The sequence below is a fragment of the Triturus cristatus genome, chromosome 12 (genome assembly GCF_964204655.1).
Source record: "Triturus cristatus chromosome 12, aTriCri1.1, whole genome shotgun sequence".
In the NCBI taxonomy this organism is placed as follows: Eukaryota; Metazoa; Chordata; class Amphibia; order Caudata; family Salamandridae; genus Triturus; species Triturus cristatus.
The window spans coordinates 729,694,092-729,716,553 of NC_140595.1; positions in this window are offsets into that span (position 1 = coordinate 729,694,092).

Consider the following 22,462-nt stretch of genomic DNA (forward strand, 5'->3'; position numbering starts at 1 on the left):
GATAAGAAACCATCCTCTGTGCACTTAAAACACCACACCACAGACTTCAGATAAGAAACCATCCTCTGTGCACTAAAGATACCACACCACAGACTTCAGATAATAAACTCCTCTGTGCACTTAAACCACCACACCACCGACTTCAGATAACAAACCATCCTCTGTGCACTTAAAACACCACACCACATACTTCAGAAAACAAACCAACCTCTGTGTGCACTAAAACCCCACATGACAGACTTCAAATAATAAACCACCTCTGTGCACTTAAAAACCACACCACAGACTTCAGATAACAAACCATCCTCTGTGCACTGAAAACACTACAGACTTCAGATAACAAACCATACTCTGTGCGCTAAAGACAGCACACCACAGACCAGATAACAAACCATCGTCTGTGCACTAAAGACACCACACCACAGACTTCAGATAAGAAACCATCCTCTGTGCACTTAAAATACCACACCACAGACTTCAGATAACAAACCATCCCCTGTGCACTAAAGATACCACACCACAGACTTCAGATAACAAACCATCCTCTGTGCACTTAAAACACTACACCACAGACTTCAGATAACAAACCATCCTCTGTGCACTAAAGCACTACATCACCGACTTCAGATAACAATCCATCCTCTCTGCACTTAAAATACCACACCAAATACTTCAGATAACAAACCAACCTCTGTGTACACTAAAACACCACATCACAGACTTCAAATATTAAACCACCTCTGTGCACTTAAAAATCCACACCACAGACTTCAGATAACAAACCATCCTCTGTGCACTAAAGCACTACATCACCGATTTCAGATAACAAACCATCCTCTGTGCACTTACACACCACACCACAGACTTCAGATAACAAACCATCCTCTGTGCACTTAAAACACCACACCACAGACTTCAGGAGGAGTTTGTACACGGAAGCGAAAGCCCAGAGTTCAGAGAGTGGAGTACGGCGCTTGAGCTCGAGCAGGACTAGGCACTATTGACATTGCCGCTTTGCTTGCTCGCTCGCTCGCTCCCGTTTGCCCACTGTCCATTTGCCAACTCCCTTCCTCTCTCCCCAGCTGCGAAAAATCGACGCTGCGGCTCAAGGCGGCTCCCGCGGCTCCCAGGGGCTCGGCGGCGGGACTCGGCAGGTCCTGGGAGAGTGGACTGCAGCCCAGCAAGGAGACTGTGAATGAGCGGTGGCGCGGTTCCTGCGAGCAGCAGAGGAGTCATCACAGCAGCACAACAGCGGGTGCAAACGGTAAGAAGCGGTGGGTGCGGGTACGAGGGGCCTCTGATTCCTCCCCCGCAGCTCGCCTCTGCACCGCAATGCACAACTTGCCAATCTAACCCCACTGTGGCAGAGTAAACTACTAGGTCAGTTGTTGCTGGAAGAGGGGTAGCCCGAGCCCAAGTTTAGCTGGGTATAGGTCTTGCTCAGGGCTCCAATTAGTTTTTCTTGGCACTGGCACTGGCACAACCTATTTGCAGCATCAGCGCTGTTACCCCTCCCACCGACTTCCGTAGCAGCAGCCTGTCTTGCAGTTCACCTCGACTCCATTACAAGTCCATTATAAGCTCAAGGATTTTGACTTCTCGGCTTTCCTTTTGGCTCTCCTCTTGGCCCGACCACTCGTCTCGTCTGCCATTTGACTGCTGGCCGCCCGCTGCCCATTGCCCACTGTCTCTGCCACCCTTCTGCGCGTTGTCGTGGGTAGGCGGGCGGGCGATCATTGGTATCAGCGGGCATCCCCTCTGCATCCCCTCCGAGCTGAGTTGTGGAGCTGAGCTTGGCTGCGCCGAGCTGACGGCCTAGAGGCAGGGCAGCGCTGTGAGGAAAAGAAGCGGAACAGGCAAGAGGGCAGCGGAGGCGGAGGCAAGAAGAAAGGTGGAGCTTGTCCTCTGCCTCTTTGCCTTTTGCCTTTTGTACGCTTTACTGAAAGGAGCTTGAGAAATTAGGCTGCTGAGAGGAGATCCTGTGGTTAACAGGAAGCACAGAGCCATCAGGCTCTTGTGCAACTGCGATACTGATTTCGGGCTTTACCTATAGCCTTTGATCTTGCAACTAAATCGCAGGTAAAACCAGGTAAAACCATCAAGACAAAACCAAGACATAACCATCAAGGCAAGTTGTGTGCGGCAAAGTAGGAAAACTAGAGTACAATCAATTGGAGGGCATCATGAGGTCAGGTTGTGTTCGGAAAAGCGTATTAGTCAAAAAAGAGACAAAAAAACGGAGAAGGAAAATCATGATATTGGAAGAATAAAGAACTGTACTACCATCAGAAACAGAGCTAGCAACTATGAATAATTGCTCTCTAATAGAGACATCAGTAGCTGGAAACGCTTCTGGCCTACTACAATATTTGGAAACAAGGAAAAAAACAATAAAAAAGCAGCTTTCTTACCAACCTAAAATCTTTACAAAGTTTTCCTTCTTAAAAAACGCAGGGGACACCGTATTCTCAAACATAACAAACGTTACAGGCCTTCAATCACCTCTTCAGCCCTTACAAACAAGTCAATCAATACTAGCTATTGAAGACCTGAAACCAACTTATGAAAGGAAAAGCCCTGACACAAAAAGAAGTGTAAACATAATAACCATCAGCCCCTTACAAACAAGATCAACACCTCCAAATGGTAAATCACGGATAAACTGTGTAACAACAGGAAGAAAATCTACTAGAAATACTGAGCAAGTCCAAGCTCAAGTACACAGACAAGAGGAGAGAATTGAGAAAATTAAGATGACCAAAGATGATTATGATAAAAAGAACGATATATCAGCAACTGGCCTCAATCTAAATGATGACAGGAGATCCATAAACAGCGAAAACAAATTTGATGACTATGACACAATTAACAACTACACAATTAATAACCAACCAAGTCAACTTAGCCAACTAAGCCAAACAAGCCCTGGGGAAAAATCACTGTTCAAGGGAACTGACTGTAGCCATACAAGGAAGGACGAGGTACAGGATGTCACGGGTCTAAAAGTGCTACGGCCTACCTCTCCCATAAACAAAGTCCTATCAAATCACCAACCAGAGTCAAGTAGGGGGAGGGGGGGAACCAAGGAGCCAACCACAATAGAAAATGCCGTTAATGATAAAGATGTCATTGAGATTTCCTCATATCTGGGAACAGAAGACTGGAATGACCTACTGGTAGCTTATGGCCAAGATACATACAGGAATGGGCTGAACACGGTAAACACAGGCAATATAATTGATTTAACATTCAATCTATCGGACGGTGACGAAAAGAAAAAGGATGACCAAAAGGATACGGTTGCTCCAGCTGGCGCAGATGCTTCATCAAAAAATTCTAGTCAAGGAACGGCATGGGCCAGCTTGCTAAAAACAATACAACTTCTTGTAGAAGCACTCCATTATCAGTCAGATAAGATGGACGCCCAGCTGACTCTTTTAGACACCCTTGCTGTTTTTGTGGTCGCCATCGACAGGAAACTGGGAGCATTAACTTCACTGCTACAAAACAAACAGGACCAAACCCACAACAGGGACGTGGGATGTGGATGCGGCCCTGTTATTGACAAACTGGCTACATTACCATCAATGCTGTCTGACCTATGCATACAATTAAAAAAAACGCTGCAAAGCAAGGACAGCTATTTGTGCACCAGACAAAAGGACGTAGAAGCAGACAAGTAATCCCTTGAAACCTGCATTTCAATCCCGATCGATAAAACAAAATGCACAGGATCGACAACGATCGGGACAAATGGCCTTCGGGGGGGAGATGGACACTTTGATTTATAAAAAACCAAACAAAGAAACAAAAGACACGGTAGCAACAACAGACCAACGTCCTGCAGTTCAGACGGAAGACAAGGTCGAGGAGCAATCCAATGCAAAACAAAGGAGGGCAAAGAAACGCAAAGGTAGAAATCAAAAACCCAACGCGACTCAAGAAGGTTTCAGGCGTCTCTTTGGATCAATGACTCAACCTGAGGAACACGAATCCAATCCTTTGGAAAAGATCAGCATAAAAGAAGAAGCGGAGACCGACAAAGGTACCAACAAAACCACAACATTAATCGCCTCACATTCCAGAGAATCTAGCAGACCGTCATTGATATCGGCGAACCGCAGCATAACTAAGGAGCAAGCTCAGAATCAGATACTAAAGCAGAACATCATGGACCCATTGACCATGGCTACTGAAACGTCCTTCACCAAAACACATGGAACAAAGCATACGATAACAAATATACAGGCAACACAGCGGGTGACACAGAATGGGGAACTCAAAGAAATACATGAAAATGGATCGGTCCCCAATAGACAAATATCACAACCCATTGACACAAGACCAACCAATAGAAATGATATTAAAGAATATACAAGGGAAGAAGGAACTGGAAATGGGAACCTAAAACTAACCACTGGAGAGGAAATTCTCCGGCATGGAGGGTGGAATGTTGCTTCACCCCTATCAGTGCAAGCACTAGCGAGAATACCGCAAGGTCATGAACTTGCACAAGAACACAGTAACGAGTGCAAAAATAAAACTAGTTGTACGGATATAATAAAAGATGCATCAAATATTGTTTGGTTTACTCCGGATTGCATCTCAAAAGGCAAGCACGATATATTGAACAGAGGAAACATCTTACGGTTGCTAGCTCATATTCCATCTTTAGCAGGTGTCACACCTCAGGATCTGGATTCTATTCAATTTCAATAAGAAGCCGGAATGAAGGTTGAAAAAACAAAAGCAAAATGGTCTACATCTTTAGTTGCACAAAAAATTCTGGCAGAAACCATGACCTTTAAATATTGGGGAATAACAACTGCCCCATACATAAAGCCAAAATATCCTGACCTACTAATTCCTGTGGTAGGAGACGGAGAACAGCACTCCTCTACCAGGAAAGGACTAACAGTACTCAGAGGCGCCAAAGGGATGGAAGGAGCAAGAAGTGCGGACGATCTTAGGGCCAGGAGATGTACTTCTGCCGGCATATCACAAAGTTACTCCGATCTAAGATGGATCGCAAGAACAATAAATAATCAGTTAAACTGACGGAAAACCAAACAGAAACAAAAAGGCAAAACCAACTGAAAATAGCTCATGGAACATTAATGGTCTTGCCTCTAAAATGATCGACCAGGAATTCGTCAGTTACTTACGATCCTTTGATATTATATCCCTGCGAGAAACATGGCAACTAGAACCTCCACATTTGCATAGATTTCTTCGATTCTTCACCAGTGCGGTGAAAACAGCAAAATTCGGTCATTTACAAGGGGGTCTAGTAACTTATGTCTCGGCTGTCAGTGGCTATGATATTAAGGACCTAGGCTTTCTTACTTCAGATCTAAAAATAATAAATTTGTCTTCTCTCACTCAAAGTAAGAAAGGCCTTCATCTTACATTGATCAACGCTTACATTCATCCAAGAAGGAAATGAAAGGTTGTAAAAGTCCTATATAAATGCCTAGACGAAATCATAACTGATACTTCAATAACAGATGTTATGATCACCGGGGATTTTAGTCTCAACTTGATGGGAATCACAACGAGCGACGAGAATCGCAATCAAAACATAGCCTGGAATATTCCACATCAAGAGGCTATGCTAACATCCATACATTCAAAGCTTGGAGAAGAGGTCTTAGAGAATCTCGAGCGCTATAATCTCAGAGCATTGAACGGGAGATTTAGCGGAGACACTCCACCAACGTGCACATTTTACAACACAAGAGTAAGCAAAATATTGGATTATACTTTTATGCCACTATCCCTATTTCGCTATATTGTCTCATTTAAAATAGGGGAGAAGGCTGATAGCGATCACTGCCCTCAGGAAATTATACTTAACATCACGAAACCAAAACTTGAACAATCGCGGGTACCGAATGAGCTAATTTACACCATCAACTATAAAAGGATTAAGTTCTCGGCAGTCACGGATGGCGACATAGAAGTAATGGCAAAACAACACTTCGAGGGGAGAATAGGAGCAAACGAGGTTGAGAAATGGGAGAGCTTCACAACCACTATGGCAGGTTATACTACAACCCTGAAAATCCAACACACAAAAAAGGCTAGCAATACGCTCCCTCTCACAACAGACCATAGAAAAAAAATAAAAGGTATAAAAAAAGACATTGCACGAACAATGCGTCAACTTAGTCACCTCCCAAATGACATGGCAAGACACAATCACTTGCAAGAATTAAAATCATCTTTAAAAAAAACTAAAAGGGAAGCAAATAGAGCAATTGAGGACAACCTGTGGGCAAAACTGCATTCAGATATTAGGCTGAAGGATGGGGCAAAATTTTGGAGAACAATTAACTCCTTTATGAATCCTAGGCACGAAGGAGTGTCCTCGAACATTAGTGAACAAACCTGGGTAGACTATCTTACAGTTCATTTTACACAACTTAAAGTCAACATTTTGACGACAGCTGTTGACGACAATGAACCAATTCCCTTGTGCGATATTTGGCAGCATCAGCCAGTGCGAAATACGAGTACAGGTGCGACAAAATTCCAAAAACTAATCGAGTGTCAAATCAAAAAAGGGAAGAGGGAGGGGGCTCCAGGTCCGAATGGTATCCCACCTATCCTTTACAAACTGAATGAAAAGAAATGGGCCGAAGCCCTTGAGCCACTGTTTCTGGAAATTAAACATCTCAACATCTTGCCTGTCTCTTGGAAGGGCTCTATCATTTCCCCAATATTCAAGGCAGGGGACAAAACTAAACCAAGTAATTACAGATTGATTGCCCTTATCGATAACAAAGCAAAATATTTTGTGGGAATCCTCTTGGAGGAATTGCAGGCGTGGTCTACAGAACACTCTCTAATTCCTGCCAACCACACAGGTTTTGTCAAAACTGTGGGGGCATCAACAAACATGCCACTCCATTTGTGCTTCATAGACTATAAGGCAGCTTTCGATCACATTAATCGGAACCTTTTATGGGCAAAACTAAAGAGATGGTGGATGTCAAAGCCTCTATTAGGCCTGCTGATTAACTTACACAGCGACACATGGGTACAGGTGAAGCTGGGTGATGGCTCCCATTTGTCAAGACGCATCCCAACAAACAATGGTTTAAAACAAGGCTGCGTCTTGGCACCAACACTCTTCAACTTGTTCCTAGGAGATCTTACCCCGGTGCACCAAAATTAGGAGGCCAAATATTGTCCTCGTTACTATATGCAGATGATTTGGTCCTAATCAGTCACACCAAAATAGGGATGCAAAATCTTATCGATGCAACAAAAAGATATTCTGATGAGAATCAATTGACAATAAACCTGAAAAAGTCCAAAACAATGTCAATCAACAAAAAAAGAAAGACATCATCCAGTTGGTTCTGGAATGGCAACTGTTTAGAGGACACAAAAATGTATAAGTATCTAGGGGTCATAATTGATAGTAGTGGCCAGTTTACTTTACAAAAAGAAAGCATCAGAGGAAAAGGTATTGCTATTGCAGTCTCGTTAAAAAAACGAAATGGAAAACTTACCAGCCCATCTCTCCTCCCCATGGTACAAGTTATTCGTTCCAAACTCTTGCCTACCATTACTTATGGCAGTGAAGTTCAAAGAGGAAAAGATGCAGTAATTCTTGACAAAACTGTGACATCAATATATAGGATCATCTTCGGCCTACCCAAATACATTTCTTCGGCTCAACTGAGGCTAGAGTTCGGTGGCCAGAAACAGGCACTTGAAAGACAGGGGGCATATATAACAACGTGGGACAAAATCAGGAAGGCAAAACAAGGGTCCCTCAATAGCCTTCTATGGTCAGAACTACAGCGGAACCAAGCATCGCAAGCTGCCAACTATTTGGCCAATGGCCTGGTGAATCTAGGCTTAAAGGAGCTGTAGAATACTTCCACCAACCACACTATATTCAAAAGACTAGTAAAGAAAACAACAAAATACCTTTCATGGATAGAAGATAAGGAGTCAGTTGCCAGGAGGTCACATGGGTGGTTTGTCTTAAACTCTTATTCAAATCAAGGCCAACAGAGCTACCTCAATCTGGGTTACTCAAGAATTATAAAACTGAAGTTTTTAAAACTCAGAATGGGTCTGATACCTTGCAGATCCCATCTCCCACACTGGCAGAGGGATAAAGGGGGCTCCCTATGTCGTTTATGTGGTAAGGCAATTGAGGACATGCCACACCTCTTGTGTTCCTGTGACAAATTGTTAGAAGAAAGGAAACGCTGGTTGAAATTTCTGTTTAATCACCGAGGAATACGCACACGAAGGAATGCCGTGCTTGCCTGCTTCTCCCCCGACGACTTGCAGTTAAACAGCAACTTGGTGAAGTTTATGAAGGAGGTGGAGAAAAGGATGCAGGACTTGAACTTTAATTTAGCCTGTAGCAACTTCTTTAGTATGAACCATATCCAATGCACCGTTTATTATTATGATAATTATCACAGTGAAGGAAATGGGCTACTGAAGTATTTAACTTGTAAGAATTGAATTTTCTTTTTTTTTCTTTTTTTTAAAAAGGAGGGAAATTTTATCATTTTAGATTGATAATCAAGTTTATGTAGGAAATTGTATAGTATGCACATGTTTTTTTTTTTCGTTTTATATGTGGAAATTGCATTGGTTTTTATTAACTTTGCATATAAAAATTTTACTTACTTACCACAAACTTCAGATAACAAACCATCCCCTGTGCACTAAAGATACCACACCACAGACTTCAGATAACAAACCATTCTCTGTGCACTTAAAACACCACACCACAAACTTCAGATAACAAACCATCCTCTGTGCGCAAAAGACACCACACCACAGACTTCAGATAACAAACCATCCTCTGTGCACTTAAAACACCACACCACAGACTACAGATAACAAACTATCCTCTGTGCACTAAAGATACCACACCACAGACATCAGATAACAAACTGTGCACTAAAACACCACATCACAGACTTCAAATATTTAACCACCTCGGTGCAATTAAAAACCACACCACAGACTTCAGATAACAAACCATCCTCTGTGCACTAAAGCACTACATCACCGGCTTCAGATAACAAACCATCCTCTCTGCACTTAAAACACCACACCAAATACTTCAGATAACAAACCAACCTCTGTGTGCACTAAAACACCACATCACAGACTTCAAATATTAAACCACCTCTGTGCACTTAAAAACCACACCACATACTTCAGATAACAAACCATCCTCGGTGCACTAAAGCACAACATCACCGACTTCAGATAACAAACCATCCTCTGTGCACTTAAAACACCACACCACAGACTTCAGATAACAAACCATCCTCTGTGCACTTAAAACACCACACCACAGACTACAGATAACAAACTATCCTCTGTGCACTAAAGATACCACACCACAGACATCAGATAACAAACTCCTCTGTGCACTTAAAACACCACACCATAGACTTCAGATAACAAACCATCCTCTGTGCACTCAAAACACCACACCACAGACTTCAGATAACAAACCATCCTCTGTGCACTAAAGACACCACACCACAGACTTCAGATAAAAAATCATCCTCTGTGGACTTAAAACACCACACCACAGACTTCAGATAAGAAACCATCCTCTGTGCACTTAAAACACCACACCACAGACTTCAAATAAGAAACCATCCTCTGTGCACTAAAGATACCACACCACAGACTTCAGATAATAAACTCGTCTGTGCACTTAAAACACCACACCATAGACTTCACATAACAAACCATCCTCTGTGCACTTAAAACACTACACCACAGACTTCAGATAAGAAACCATCCTCTGTGCACTTAAAACACCACACCACAGACTTCAGATAAGAAACCATCCTCTGTGCACTTAAAACACCACACCACAGACTTCAGATAAGAAACCATCCTCTGTGCAATTAAACCACCACACCACAGACTTCAGATAACAAACTATCCTCTGTGCACTTAAATCTGACTAGAGCGCATTCCTTTCTTTTTTTTTTCCTTTCTAAGTGCTGTATGACTTATATCTTGTTTCCTTTTTTCCTTTCTTCCCACCAATGTTGATGCTTTCTTTCTTTCGATGATGATTACTGCTAGAACAAAAATGTGGTTAGAAAATATGTGTTTATGTGTTTTTGCTTTGTGCAATTAAAAACCACACCACAGACTTCAGATAACAAACCATCCTCTGTGCACTTAAGCACTACATCACCGGCTTCAGATAACAAACCATCCTCTCTGCACTTAAAACACCACACCAAATACTTCAGATAACAAACCAACCTCTGTGTGCACTAAAACACCACATCACAGACTTCAAATATTAAACCACCTCTGTGCACTTAAAAACCACACCACACACTTCAGATAACAAACCATCCTCGGTGCACTAAAGCACAACATCACCGACTTCAGATAACAAACCATCCTCTGTGCACTTAAAACACCACACCACAGACTTCAGATAACAAACCATCCTCTGTGCACTTAAAACTAGGCCTGGGCGGTAAATTCCGTTCCGCTCGCGGAATTTGCGGAATTTGCGGAATTTCGCGTTCCGCGGAGAACGCGAAATTGCTCAAAAGTCTGCTTTCCGCGGTTTCGCGAAATTTTTTGCTTGTTCGCGTTCTCAAATGCGTGTTTGCGAGATATTTCTCCCCGAGCACGCAAACAGCGATTGTGAACAGGAAAAAAGCACCGCGAACAAGCAATTCCGCGTGTTCGCGGAATTTCTGCGTGTTCGCGGAGATTTTTTACCGTTTCGCGGAGATTTGCGTAACGCAATTACGCAAATTCCGCCCACCCCTACTTAAAACACCACACCACAGACTACAGATAACAAACTATCCTCTGTGCACTAAAGATACCACACCACAGACATCAGATAACAAACTCCTCTGTGCACTTAAAACACAACACCATAGACTTCAGATAACAAACCATCCTCTGTGCACTTAAAACACCACACCACAGACTTCAGATAACAAACCATCCTCTGTGCACTAAAGACACCACACCACAGACTTCAGATAAAAAACCATCCTCTGTGGACTTAAAACACCACACCACAGACTTCAGATAAGAAACCATCCTCTGTGCACTAAAGATACCACACCACAGACTTCAGATAATAAACTCGTCTGTGCACTTAAAACACCACACCATAGACTTCACATAACAAACCATCCTCTGTGCACTTAAAACACTACACCACAGACTTCAGATAAGAAACCATCCTCTGTGCACTTAAAACACCACACCACAGACTTCAGATAAGAAACCATCCTCTGTGCAATTAAACCACCACACCACAGACTTCAGATAACAAACCATCCTCTGTGCACTTAAATCTGACTAGAGCGCATTCCTTTCTTTTTTTTTTCCTTTCTAAGTGCTGTATGACTTATATCTTGTTTCCTTTTTTCCTTTCTTCCCACCGATGTTGATGCTTTCTTTCTTTCGATGATGATTACTGCTAGAACAAAAATGTGGTTAGAAAATATGTGTTTATGTGTTTTTGCTTTCTGTATTTTCGGAAAATTTTTAAATAAACGAAAAAAATATAAAAAAATAAAACACCACACCACAGACTTAAGATAAGAACCATCCTCTGTGCACTTAAAACACTACACCACAGACTTCAGATAACAAACCGTCCTCTGTGCACTTAAAACTGACTAGAGCGCATTCCTTTCTTTTTTTTTCCTTTCTAAGCACTGTATGACTTATATCTTGTTTCCTTTTTTCCTTTCTTCCCACTGATGTTGATGCTTTCTTTCTTTCGATGATGATTACTGCTAGAACAAAAATGTGGTTAGAAAATATGTGTTTATGTGTTTTTGCTTTCTGTATTTTCGGAATATTTTTAAATAAACAAAAAAAATATAAAAAAATAAAACACCACACCACAGACTTAAGATAAGAACCATCCTCTGTGCACTTAAAACACTACACCACAGACTTCAGATAACAAACCATCCCTCTGGATTGTGTATTTTTTATAATATTGTACGCTTTTATGACTCTTGGCTGTCGAATAAAGTACTTTTGACTGACTGACTGACTGACACTCTCTTCTCTGCCTCTTCTTATCCCACTTCTGGTACCAAAATGTGGCAGGGAAGACCAGCATGAAGTAACACAGCTGACAAGGAAAGTGGCTTGGAATAAAATTGTAATCCATAAGTAAAAAACGTGAGGTGACCGATCCACAAGACCTCAACCGGCGTTCTCCCTGACGTCAGCCTTACAGTCACAAAGGTTCTAAATGACCTTATACTATGGCCAAGAAAAACCCTAAAGCGAAACAGCTTACAATTAATACAAAGCCTAACAAAATAACTAATACAGCATAACTACATGTTGTATTATTATATGTTATGTCATATACTGTGTTAGACCTGTCAGCCTTAGTGTGGTTTCCCCCCAAAAGTTTTGCCTTACTCCTCGATATTTTTCTGATCTCTTTTTTGTTGGCCTAAGGACACTGTGCACTTTACTACTGCTAACTAGTGCTAAAGGGCATGTTCTTACTTTGAAACATGGTAATTTTGGCTTGTCCCCAAGTGGCAAAATTCATTTACTTATTAGTCCCTAGTAAGGTGATACTACATGTACACAGGTCCTGTAAATATAATGGAACTAGTGGGCCCGCAGCACTTGTAATGCCACCCACTCAAGTAGCCCTTTAAACAAGATTCAGGCCTGCCTTTGCAGCCTGTGTGTGCAGTTTTAGTCTTCCATTTCGACCTGGCAAGACTAACCTTTTGCCAGGCCCAAACTTTCCTTTTTAATACTTGTAAGTCACCCCTGTGGTAGGCCTTGGACAGTCTGGAGGGCAGTGTACCGTGTACTCAAAAATGAGAACATGGGGGCAGATTTACGAGTTCTGGCGCATATCTGCAAATCAGCAGGGATGAGCCAGAAAAGATGCGACACGCAATTCCCTCCCTGCGCCACAACAATGCGGCGCCCCGTGGCGCAAGGATTGGGCGATGCGTGTCACATCCTGTAGCGTAAGGGCGGCGCATTGTTGGAGTCAAGTCGCAAGCGTGACGCGGCTCCAGCAAAGCTCAGGGGCACCCTATGCCTATCATGCTGCATCACTCCTTACGCCTGCTTCAAGCAGGCGCAGGGTTTTGACCTAGCATGGACGTAAAAGTGACTCAGTGAAATCATGTAGATTTCACTGCATCACTTTTACGAGGCGTTCCTGCGACGGAATGCCCACCGTGCGCCGGAATGCCCACATGAAACCTAACGCAGGTTTCATGTGGCGCAGTGCTTTACAACGTGATGTATCTCCCTAGATGTGTTACGTTGTAAATAAGGCGCAACATGACGCATGGTTTACACTGCCTCTGCGTCACAGAAGTGACGCAACGGCGGCGTAAATGTTGCGCATGGGGCTCGTAAATCTGCCCCCTGTACTTTACTTTTTACATCTACTGATAGGTTAACAGTCCTAAATTCATTTTCACTATTTCAAGGGCTTCCTCTTCCATAGGATATCATTGAAGTTACCTTCTTACATTTAATAAACTGCAACTTCCAAATTGGAACAGGGAAACAGTTCATGTTTGGCGAACCAACTCTTTGCGTTACAATATCAACCAACCACAACACTGACAGGATCTTCACTCTACAGCAACGACCGTCCGTGATGCCCAGCTGGCTCTTTGCGCGACTTCGACAGGCACCCATGACGCAATCCATGCTCCCCACCACACCTTCCACCCTGAACAGAACTCTGGCGTTGGCCTAAAAAGGTCACTCTTTTGGCAGGGCTAACCTGGTCCTTGTATCCGACCCATGTTCCATTAGTATCAGCCTGTACTTGTGACTTTCTCCTGGTCTCGTACCAGCTAGTCGCAAGTGGTGCTTTGGCACTATTTTCACTTAAAGATTTTAAAATGTATAACTCCGGTTCTACTGATTCGATTTTTGTTTGGTGTCAATCTATTTATTCAATTTCACTCTATTTTTCTGAATTAGTGTGGGATATTTGTGGTATGTGGTTTTCACTTTATTACTCTTTGAAGTTTTCCACAAATACTTTACACATTGCCTCCAAGTTAAGCCTGGCAGCTCTGTGCCATGCCACCAGAGGTCTGAGCACAGCCCCCCTCAACAACGAACCTAATTTCTTCCATATTGCATTCACTTCAATGGCCAAGTCTCAAAGTCTGCCTTCTTATTTCTTCTGCAGTGACTGAGCTCAGAGAGAGTTCAAGCCATTTCTCATCATGAATTTGCAGACTCTGGACAGCTACTAAGAAGAAGTGAAAATGGAGAAGAAAGTTGTCAGTAAAAGCCTGATACATCTGATACGAGCACCAGCACTGTTCAGTCTGGAATCAAAGCCTCTTTATTCTTTCAACAAGGTGTATAACTTGAAGCACATCCTTCTGGTCAGAAAAAAAGTTAGAGGTACTCTTAGATACAATGTACCACCATCGGTGGGAGAGAAAAAACCCTCTCTGTGGCAGTGATAGAATTCGTAGCTTTTAGTGAGACAGAATCACCCCAGTAAACAAAATAGGAACAATTTTTACACACCTGAGTAAGGACCAAAGCAGTATGTTGTGCTTGCCTCATTACCAACATCATCATCTTCAGTATATCCTCTGAAAAAAAGGATGGCTAGTTACCTTTGCTTCTCTGAACTCTGTTTGAGAAGGAAATGATACTGACAATCAGAAGACCCTACAAGAGCCATCACAGGAAGAGAAAGCTTTGCGAAAGAGCGGTTGGTAGTAATCACAGTGGACGAGATAAACCTTTTATTGTTCATTTTGCTCTGAGGAAGTACAATTGACATCTGTTCAGAATGCTGCAGTACCACTACCTGCCAAAAAATATAAATCCAAACAAAAAATATCAACAACCTTCCCTTAGTCTCAGCCTAACCTAGGTCCACTGATTCGGTTTCCACAAGAACTCACCCCTGGTTTGGGAATGTTTTCTCAATAAGAAAGCAGAACACACTGCAGACAGCAACATTTGCCACACTGAAGTGCATTGTGGAAGGTAGGGTGGACATGTGGTACCCATTGACCCACTTGGGCAGCAAACATACATTCACATGAGCATAGCCCGTAAGAATGTTGGCTGCTTGTGCAGTTCCACAAGTCAAAGCGGATGAAGAAGATGAGGATGACAGCAGCAATGAAAATGAGTGCATGAGGACATCAAGGTCCAGACGGGATCAGCATATCAAGACTGCTGATCATACCACCTGCAGTGGTGTCGTGACCTAGACGGTGCCATGGTCGCAGAAAGGGCGGTCTTTATTAGCAGCGGGTATGGGGGAAGTGGAACACGTTTAGAGGCAACATCTGTGACCCCCCTCCCGAGGACTCAGATCCGGACTTGAGCGAATAAATGGTAGGCAATGTAAGCAGTATGGGTCACTGGCTTTGTGACCCATACTGCGTACTGGTAATGACTCGCGGATTTATAAGAGGGTGTGTTGGATTTCATGACATGATTGGATACCTGCATTAAGAATAATGGTGTTGCCTCGTATGTTATGTATACAACAATTGCTTCTGTCATAGTATTGATTGATCTGTCTCGATGTGTACTTCCAATAAAAATTGTTTTAAAAAAAAAAAAAGAAAGAAAAAAAAATCACACAATCACGTTTCTGAACCATGAAAAAAAAATGCTGATCATAGCTTTCACTCAGCATCAGCGACATACAGCTGGCACAATCAAAAGGATACTATCACGACCCCCCACAAAGAGCCAAGAACACCTCACCATAGAGATGAATTCACAAAAAATACAAAGCATTATCACAGCTCTGTTCATCAGGGAAACCCTGTAACCCCAAAATCATAAACTGGTCAGATACTACAAGGGGCAACTGGAAACAAATGGTGCTTCAAACTTTCTGGAGGTTTCTCAACTTTGTAGCAGCCATATGTCCACGGTGAAAGGTTTAGTGTTAGACCGATTTTTCAAATGTTGCTGCATGAGCAATTATGTGAGTAGTAGCTCAAGCATTTAAGGGGAGTGCTGTGCACACAGTCTGTCTCAAACAGACATGTGGAGATGTACCCAGGCTAAAGTCTAGATGTGAATCACAGCACACCTGGCCACTTTCAAACGAATTAACAAGAGGGTGTCAGCCACCAGAATGGTTTCCTAGGTCTTCATTAGCATGCAATGAGTAGAGAAAGCCTATACACTTCCCAAAATCGTGGGAGAGCTTAAAGCCAAAGTCTACAAATGGCTCAAACCAGGGGTATCATGACTGGTTTCTTTGCCATTGTCATTGGCAGTAACATGGTTCAATAGGTAAGCAATATGACAGTTGTGGTACCACTACACTGCACAGATATTTTGTTATTATTATTCATATAAACAGAAAATTGCACAATCCCTGAGATCCGACTGCCATCAAATCCCAATTTTCATAATTATATACAATTCCAAGCATGTGAAGGCAATTTTTTATGCTCAAAATATTTTCTCATGTTGAGAAAGTCCATCCATAGCTCATACATTGATGGACAGGGGTCAATCTACAGCCACTTTGTTGTAATGAACTCAAGATCCAAACTTGAATACGTTTTCCACTTCTTTTATTCCTTCCTCAATACTTCTCAACAGCCCAGACAGAACATTTCGTCCCTTCATCGGGACATCAATTCCTGTAGAAATGTTTGTTGGAGTTTCTATCAGAGCGCATGTCCTCACACCTTCCCAAGGTATTCATTCAACAATATCATGCACGTAGATTCCGATTCATCCGACCCATGAGGGCACACATCACATTTCCATGTTACCGGCACACAGTGGCTGCTATCGCAGGTGAATGTATTTCCTGCACAGGTTGTTTTTGGGCATCCTTCCTTGTCACTGTTGCCCATACTGTAATTTTTTTTTTTTAAATATGTTTATTGATTAACATTATATATCTCTCAATAGTAATGCAATCAGGAGCTGTCACTTACGTAAAACATCCTAATGCACAGCATTCCTTATACAATCATGTCCACTGGTACCTGATGGTATACTAGCTGAATTACCACTCCCCCTGCAAACCCTGCAGGGTACTACCTAGAAATTCCACCATCATATTTCCGTATTAAGTCATACTGTAAACATATGAATAGCAATCACCTTACCCAAAAGCTCCATTGCGTAATCAAAATAACTAACACAAAATCTAGAACCTGTACCATGTTACATCCCCTCTCCCCTCCCTCCACCCCCTTCCCACAACTCCTCCGGCATGACTTATTGGCTGGATACATAACAAGGCACTCAATTCTTTGTAAGGTACCCCTTAGACTGTTGCCCATACTGTCATCATCCTTGTAGGGGATGCAGCGCTCGTTCTTGCCCAGGAACTAGTTCTCCTCACATTCCGTGGTGTGACCCCGTCTCCATGCACACTGGGCTCGCCTCGTCGTACCTTTGTTCACAGACCGGTATGACAGCCGCAGTGGGTTGAGCTGTGCCCAAGGATTGGAGGGCACACCATCTACAGTTCTCATACAAAAGGTTCCGACCCACTGAAGCTCCGCCTACAAGGTGAAAAGTCTGTTTGTGCAATAAAAGTCTTCCAATGACTTGATGTTGCATCAACCAAAATCATGTCTTTGAGAACTGAACAATGAGGGTTAGTACAGCGCATCATTAAAATGGCTGCACCACTAATGGTTTTGTCTCAGACAACGGGGAAAATTAATCATGAGCTAAGCGTCCTATTGCAGAACCTGCTGCAGACTGAGTTGTGTAAGTTGTAAAGAGCACTTACAAAACCCAGACAATGAGGCTCCTGGTTTTGATGCCAATTTAGGCCATCATCAAGATGTAAATAGGCTGCAACATTCAAAAATATGATCCAAAGAATACATCAGTGCAACTATTCAGTCAGACATCCTTTCTTTTCAGGTAAAGATGTCTCTAAGCGTTGGTTTCCATCTCAAAGGGAGTGTCTGAACATGAAGGTGAATACCTGCAACATGTAGAACAAAGAAGAACTGGAGTTCTCCCTTTACAAATTCTGCAGAGCATGGTAGTCACTCCAACATCATCACAGTGATGACACCACCACTGGTGGGTCTAACTACCAACAAATCATCTTTCCAGGTTCCCTCTGCTGAGCAAAATCAACAACACCAACTTGTGTGGGTTGGTATTTGGTTGCTACGGGAATCATCAGACAGTTGAAGGAAACTCAACAAAATAAATGAGCAACTTTGACAATAGGTGAGATGTGGAGCCCTTGGATGACCAAACAAATGGGCAGATTTATTTACAAGCCCCTTGTGACAACTTTACACCACGTTGCGTCACTTCTGTGACTCAGGGGCATCGTAAACAATGCGCCACGTTGCGACATATTTACAACGTGATGCATCTAGGGAGATGCGTCACGTTGTAAAGCCCTGTGCTACATTATACCGATGCAGGTATAATGTATGCAGGGTGGGCGTTCCCGCGCAGGAAAGCTTCGTAAAAGTGATGCAGTAAAATCTACAAGATTTCACTGAGTCACTTTTACGACGCCACTACATCAAAACCTTGCATCTGCTTGAAGCAGGCATAAGGAGTGATGCAGCATGTTACGAATAGGCATTCCTAACCATTGCTGGGGTTGCGTCGTACTCACAACACGACCCAGCAATGCACTGCCCTAACGCCGAAAAGATGCGCCACGCATCTGTCCATCCTTGCGACGCATCCATGATGGGGCAAGGTTTTTTTTACGTGTCGCAATTTAATTGGTGCATCCCTGCTAAAATGCAGGGGTGCGCCAGTTCTTGTAAATCTGCCCCAAAATTTTCTATTGATCATGCATGACGCATTAAAGTATTATCATGGTAAAATGGACCAGTAGTTAGACCTAAGTAAGATAGTAATAAAATCTATATCATTTTCTGCAGCACGAGTAATTTCGGAACATGATATTAGTGCAGCAGGGATATCTGTAACTGTCAGAATGACCAGTCTCGCCCCTCAAAATGTGGAACAACTGGCTTTCATCAGAATGTGCAAGAATTTAAGATTTAAGATTATGAGGGTCACCAGAAACATCAGAGCAATAGGAGGGGATTCTTAAGGCACCATCGTGACCAATCCCCCAGAAGCAGCCTCTGTTAAATAACAATCCCATATTGCACACTAACACAAAAGCTCCTGAAAAATTTAAAAAAAAAGATTTAAAAAAGAGATTCATTCAACTACACCAAGTTCCTTGTGCTAAACAGTGTGCAGATATTTAATTCTTGTAAGTATAAAAAATGTCCTGTGTGCTTCTTGTTTGAGGATAATTAAGAATGGAGTTGTTTCAGCCTGGGTATAAACTGCTCATTTAACTTTCAGGTGAACCATAGACTTTGCCATGGACAATAACCACTGGAAGTGATGCTTACACTCCCTGAGAAGAGTACGGGTCAGATGGACATAGATCCCTTTCACAAAAAGTAGTTGTAAATCGCACACTGATAATTTGGGAATGGAATCAGATTTTGCGAACCAACCTATGTATTAATATGTCTATTCACAAAAAAGGAATGTATGGGGGGTCACCGACAACCTACCTAATTAATATTTATTAGGCAGGTCACAGTTTGCGACACCCTGCAATTGGCTGGAAAGACAGAGATGCTGGCCCTCAAAGGACAGCTAGCCACCATACCTTTATTTGCATTTAAAAATGATCATCATGGAAAGGAACCTTGCTGCTTTAAAAATAAAGATTTATCTTTTTAGAAAACTTCAGGGGGAGCAGGCAGTGTTCTCCAGGACCACAGCTTATTCCTTCCAAGGCTACCTATAGAGTTCCAAAAAGGGAAGCTGTTCAATCAGCCCCTTCCCCTTTGTGAATCATCATCATCATCAAGTCTTTATTTCGGCGACTGTGGACCATAAAAGATACAATAAATACAATAACAATTAAACAGTAAAATGTACACAATAAAAAAGACATTTTATAGATGAATTATTATCTAACATGGAGTGATAAACTCATAAAACCAGTCTAAAAATATTTACAGTGTAGATTTACCTAGTCATGAGGCGATTACGAATAAACCAGGCTTTAGTTAAAAATTTGGCTACGGCACATACAATGGGGGCAGACAGATCAGATTTTAGGATTCTATATGCAGGACGGTGTTCCTTAAAGCCTAGATTCCTGAGGAGTGGAACAAGCCAATATTTACGTGGCGTATTATATGCAGGACAAAAGAAGATCATGTGCAAATCATCTTCTCGGGTATGAGGGCAAACCTGGCAATTAGGTGTACTCTGGGTTTTGAGCCAGTGTTCTGTGTGAGCCCTCAACGGGAGTGTCCCATAGCGCCACTGCAAATAAAGTGTTCGTGTTAATTGTGGGCCAACATCATCAAGGACCTGCTCCAGATAGTAGTGGTCCTTGAGAGCGATGAAATGTATGGACAACGAGTCTTGGTGAAGAGATTCAATTGCTGCCTGTAACTTGTACTCGCGGTATGCGTCCGCCAGTGACCTACGAGAGATCCTTGTGCAGGCGCTCCGCGGGTCAAGCCACAACTCTGGCTTCCCCATCATTTTAAAAGTGTTCTTGATGTATTTAAACCAGGGTATTTGCAGCACCTTAGGAAAGCGCATGATTTCTTCTAGTTCTGCTCTATAACTAGAAAGCTCTAAGGAACTCCAAACTCTGCGCCAATACATCAGAGGCCTAAGTCCCAATTCTTCAATAATTGGTCTTAGGCCGAGATCCAATCTCAACGGGAATAGCGGGGTATTTGATGGTAAGGCGGTCAGTTTTCTAATGAAGTTGTTCTCAGTTATCTGCAACTTCTGGCACGCAGCATAGCCCCATATCTCACCCCCGTAAATCACCGCCCCTCTAGCCTGAGTTTTGTAAATATGGAGAGGTGGTCCTAATGGCTTATAGGTGGACCTAGATATCATCCTGGTTATACCACCAGTAAGTTGAGCAAGTTTTAGATTTACTCTGGTGATGTGCGTGTCCCAGGTCAAGGATTGGTTCAGAGTGACACCCAGATATTCAAAGGTGGAGACCCGATCGAGACTTTCTTTACCAATTGTGGGATTAGGGCGTGTTGAAGGGGGTGGGTTGAAGGTCATGAACTTGGTTTTAGTCGCGTTCACCTCCAAGCCACGGAGCTCACAAAAGTTGATGAATCCATCCAGGATTCTCTGGAGTCCCATTGGTGATTTTGAGAGCAGGAGGGTATCATCCGCAAACATAATTGCGGGTACCCTTCTGCCGTTCAACACTGGGGCATCAATATAGCTTAGCCCTGTCAGAAAGTCTATAACACCATTCACGAAGAGGCAGAACAGGGTCGGTGCGAGCACACAGCCCTGTCTGACCCCCGTGTTCACGGGGAAATCCTCTGTTAGAGTGCCTCCCTTTCCACACCTAACTTTAGCATAATTACCCTGATGGAGTCTCATCAGCATAATTAAAATGTCACCCGGAACATCTAGATCTTTGAGTACTGTCCACAATTTGGCACGGGGCACCAGATCGAATGCTGCCCGTAAGTCAACAAAGACCGTATACAGTGTTCCTCTACCCACAGTCACAACTTTCCAATATAAATAATTAAATCGGAAAATCTGGTCTATTGTAGAAACGCCCTCTCTGAACCCAGCCTGGTATGGGCTCAATATGTCCCTCTCTGCAATCCAGGTTTGGAGACGGTTCAATAACAGTCTACCAAACAACTTCTGTGGGACATCTATTAAGCTTATTGGTCTATAGTTGGAAGGGAGCAGAGGTGATCCCTTTTTAAATATTGGGACAATCTCTGCTCCCAGCCAAGTATTCGGAACCTCCATGCCGCCCAAAATGGAATTGAATAAGCACAGCAAATATGGCGCCCAAATAAGTGGTTCGTGTTTAAATAAGTCACCAGGCAGACCATCCAAACCAGGCGCCTTGCCTAGTGCTAGCCTATCTATCGCCTCGTGTACCTCCCTTAGTGTAAAGGGGTGGACTTTTGGTTACCTCGATGTTAAGGTTGGACATCTCCATTATATTTGAAGTGCTGTATAGGGATTTAAAATGATTCCGCCAAGCAGTAGCTGAAATATTTGGTTCAATTGCGTCTGGTAATGTGTCTGACCCTGTGTTAACAAGGCGCCAGAATAAGCGAGAATCTCCTTTTGCTAAACTAATTTTTAGTTTCTCCCACCTACTGTGCTCCCATTCCTTCTGTGCAAAGCCCGTCATGCGTTTGTATGCAGAACGCCTGGTCCTAATAGCCTCAGTCCCATGGCCCTCTTTCAGTGCAGCCAGAAGGCTCGATTTGGCCTTTCGGCATGCGGAGTTGTACCAGGTGGGAATGGGTAAGCGTTTGGTCGGTCCTTCCTGTGTTGTAAAAAGGATGTCTGATAATGCCAGGGTTAGGTCTGTGTGGAGTGTCCCCCACTCCGTCCAATTGTCAGGACAATCATCTTGGTCAGAGAGTTCCAGAGCCTTGGT